This window comes from Nannospalax galili, unplaced genomic scaffold (assembly GCF_000622305.1).
Source record: "Nannospalax galili isolate Female #2095 unplaced genomic scaffold, S.galili_v1.0 scaffold1191, whole genome shotgun sequence".
NCBI classification, from domain to species: domain Eukaryota; kingdom Metazoa; phylum Chordata; class Mammalia; order Rodentia; family Spalacidae; genus Nannospalax; species Nannospalax galili.
The window spans coordinates 2,524,662-2,529,380 of NW_008330570.1; positions in this window are offsets into that span (position 1 = coordinate 2,524,662).

Below are 4,719 nucleotides of genomic sequence, written 5' to 3' on the forward strand. Positions count from 1 at the left end.
TGATAGTTTGCCTCCCCCAATCTCAAAGGAAAATGACAATAGACAGTAATTATACACAAGAATTTCCACAGTTTATTAACAGACAGCTTGCTTTTTAAAGATTTTTATTGACTATTTGAGAATTTCATATAATGTATTTGGTCATATTCAGACTCTCTTCCATATCCGCACCCTCTCTTACTACTCTCTGCCTGATTTCCTGTCCTCTGAGATATTGTTATGGTCTATTGAGTCTAATTTGTGTTCCCAATTGTCCTTCAGTGTGGATACATCCACTGGAGCCTGGTTATCCTACTAAGAGTCACATCCTAGAAAGAAGCTGACTTTCCCTCTCCTGGTAGCCATCGATTGCCAATAGTTCATTAGTAGGGCTGAGGTTTCTTATCCACTTCCCCACATCTATGTTGGGATTTTGTCTGGTTTGAACTTGCATGGGACTTACAAACGACAAAAATTTCTCTCAGATTTCTATCTAGAAAAGTCTGTTTTTTGTCTTCACTTTTAAATGATTTTCTTCTGGATGTGGAATTCTAGGCTGACAGTATTCAAGTTTTTAATAATTTAAAAATATGTCATCACATCATTTTATGGCCTATATTGTTTCTATGTATGTGAGCAATGGGTTTCCTGTATGTAACAAGTCTCTTCTTTGGCTCCTGTTGACTATGATTTTCGGCAATTTGGCTGGGTGTTAGGATGTTACTCTCTGTTTTTCATCGTGAAGTGATTTGCTGGGCTGTTAGGAACTTCCAGCTGATGTCTCTTACCCATTATGTAAAGCTCTTGACTGCTATCTTTTTCAATATTTGTTTCATTCTGGTCTTCTTTTTTCTTCCCTAGGGACTCTAATTTCATATATGTTATATCTCTCAGTGCTGTCTAGAGCTCTGATATGTTCTGTTCTAAAACCCTTAAATCATATCTCTGCATATTTTAGTTTGGATAATTTCTCTCTTTTGTTTCCAAGTTCTCTAATCTCCTTTTTAAAAAATTATATGTAGTTTGTAAGTCTAGCAAATGAGTTATTCATTTCTGAGAATATATTTCTTATTTCTAGCATTTCCACTTTCTTCTCTTTGTAGCTTCCATTTCCCTGATCAAACTCAATCTCGTTTCATATATTGTTCAGAGTTTCCTATAGCTGTTAAAACATATTCATCATAGTTTTAAAGTTCCCCGCATAATGGCCCAACCTCTGAGCCTTCTCTGGTTTGATTCTATTGCTCTTTTCTCTGACCACAATCATATCTTGCTTCTTTATGTGTCTCCTAAGTTTTGACTGTGTGCAAGAACATACACATAAAAGGACAAAGGAAGCAAATGAACTTTCACCCTAGAAAAGGGCAAACTCCTTTATCCATCAAGCTATCAGTGTGGAAAGACACGTTGTTTCACTATGCAGTTGAGCTGGGCCTGAGCTTTGTCACAGCTTTGGGTAGATTGAGTTCTTGTTTACTTCTATGTGTTTTAAGAGTATGATTGAAGTGTTCCCTGAAGCAGGCTTTAGATCCGAGAAGAGATGAGACATTAGCGATCCCTTTAACTTTTATAACTTTCTAAACAATGGGCGATAGTCTTTTTTTTTTGGTAGTCATCCTGTCAATTTTGGGGGTCACTGTAAGGATTTCTCTACTTTCCCAGTCCTCCCCCAAGTTTTCTATTTTGTTGGGCAGTCTCTTTCCATCACTCTACCAATTCCCAGCTTTGGAGTTGCCACACGTGCGATGTGAAGATCGCAGTAGCTCAAGGGGATTGCTCCGGCTTTCCTGCCTGCTTTGTCCTTATCTTCAGACAGCTGTTTTGGGCACTGGATGCAGCTTACTGTGTCACAGTGCATTTCTGTCAGCTCTCCTTTCCCCTCAACATTTGTATCAGATCACACTGACTTGCACTGAAGGAAGTCCTCGTATCTATACTTGGGCAGGCATGGAGAGAGAGAGAGAGAGAGAGAGAGAGAGAGAGAGAGAGAGAGGTAAAATCTCCTTCTCTACCTCATTCCTCACTTCTAGGACACTACTTTCATACGCCTGTCAGGAAGATCTGACTTGCTCAGTGGAAAAGATGTGCAGGGCTTCCTGTCTCCCTACCTCACACATGGTTCTAGTCATGTGAAGCTCTGCTGGCTTCTCCTTACTTTTGTCCATGTTGAGTTCTTCCAATAAGGATGAGAGTCACTGTATCTCTGTCCCCTCGGAAAGGGCTTGTTGCTTTCTGAGAAGTAATTCATTTGGATTTACTGATATCCTCAACATTCTGAAAGGCTCCAAACCTATAATTTTATAGCTTGCATTTTCTCCAATGCCTGTCTGGGAATGTCGTGCCGCATGATGATGCATCTGGACAGATTTGCTTGCTTCAGTGCTGTGCTCTCTATAAGCAATGTGGGCAATGGAAATTTTCGTATCTGAACGAGAGATCAGATGGTCATTTTGTCTTCTGACATCTAAAAGTCCACTTCTATAGATGAAGACATCCACCCTCTTAAAATAAAGGTTTTTACTCTTCCAGGTCATTGCTTGTAGTATTTTGAAAGCAATATTGGGACACATGTTACTTTGAACAAGGTAATTATTGATTGTGTGACTTTTAATATAGCAAACATTTCCCTCTGATTTTTAGAAGTGATTTGAACAAGTTCTGAAACAACACAGTGGAGACTAAAGAATTCCCCTCGTTCCTTTCTTCTAAGGCTACACCCACTCTCTGGAGAGAAAACACACAAATAATAAGAGTGCTCTAGGTCACCTTTTATTTTTATTATTATGATAGTCAATTATACTGGTCTGAAAGATCCCTAATATTCATCACTCATTTGGTGTAAGAACTCCTTTTCTTCTGTCTAAGGCTTAATTTCTTCTGGAGGCATACTCTACCTTTGTTTGGATGTAGGCCTCGACTCCTCCCTCATACCTTGATATCCCATGCTGTCTTTTTCTAGGAATGCTGAGAAACCGTTAGACATTCGTTAGACATTGACAAGATAGGTTGAGAGACAACCTGCCAAGGAGAACTGGGAGGAAAGTGTGTGTGCTTTCTGTCAAAAGTCATATCTACTTCAAAGAGTACTGTAAACCCTGGTGCTGTATTCGGAAGAAATACTAAAAGTAGGCATGATTACAATACCAGAGATAACAAGCTACTTTTTTTCTTGTGTAGAAATAACAATTTTAATTAATCAAGATGAGTGTGTAGCTCTTCACACTTGCTGATGAGACCATTCACCTAGGATGGGCTCAGGAGGATTTCTGGCTGGGCACAGGCAGTCTGGAGAGATTGCTTTTTGTACTTTGGCTATGTGTAAAACTTCCTTTTTCGGTTTGTGTTTGGTCTATGATAAAGCAGGGAAAGTCAACTCCAAGGTTCTTTTTCTAGTGAAGGATAGACATAGTTTCTTTAGTAAAATGTCTATAAAAACTTGAACAGTCACATGGCCTATAAGTCTATCATAGAAATCATAATTTTCCTGGAATTATTAGTATATCACTATTGAGATGCTGTTGGTAACAAAACAATCCTGCACTGATTTCATCACTAGAGATGCTAATTGCTGACATTATTTAAGCAACTGGAGATTTTCTACTCTTTTACTCCTGGATTTTTAGGAGGTTTTAGGGAAAATATCACATATGTTTCTATTCCTATAGGTATATTCTTTAGGGTTCCTATGAGATGTCCCCAATCGAGTGTACAACTGTCTTAAGTTTAACACAGAACTCTCATTTTCCCCCATTTTTTCCTCATGTATCTACCATCGTCATTCATATGCTCTAAAGTCACAGAATCTCAGAAGTTTTTGAATTTCTTCTTTCTTTTTTCTCCATATATAATGTGTAAACCCCATTGTCTTTGCCTGTATCATATACCTCAGTCCATCCATGATGTGAATTCACATGTGTATTATGTACATGCACATATTCATGTATTGGTGTATATGTCTATTCTTGTTTGTGTATTAATTTGCTTTCTGTAACTATAATACTGAGGTGATCAATTTTTAAACAGAAAAGGTTTATATAAGCTTTGGAAGGTCTGGTCCATGTTCAATTGGTTCTGTTACTTTGAGCTTATGGTGAGGTCACATGTCATGGCAGAATATATGGAGCAAAACTGCTTGCCTCATGGTTGGATGCAAGACAGGGAAAGAGGAAGGGGTTGGGTCTCACTGTCCCCTTCAAAGAATGTCCCCAGAGACCTAAGACCTCCCTCTTGGCCCCAGCTCTTGAGGTTTCCATAACCTCCAAATAGCACCACTTTGTGGAAAAAGCCTTTAACACATCAACCTTGGAGATGGGGAGAACATACTATATTAAAATTACAGAGGCATCATATGTTCATATGGATACTATTCTTTCTCTACTGGCCTGGCTAGAATTTGAAGACCATGAGAGCAAGGACCTTGTGTGTGCATATGTGTGTATGTGTGCACATATCTATGTAGGTGTACACACCCTTATATATGACTATGCAGGCCAGAGGTCAATGTTAACTGTCTTTCTCAACTGCTCTTCACCTTATTTTAAGTACATTTATTTATTTTTGGGCTGTGTGTGTGTGTGTGTGTGTGTGTGTGTGTATGCATGTGCATGGCACAGCACACCTATAAAGGTCAGAGGAAACCTTGTAGGGGTTGTAGGTTTGGTTTCAGGTGCTTTTACTTGCTAAGCCATCTCACTGGGAGTCTCTTGCTAAAACTAGAACTCATCCATTGGATACTCTGTC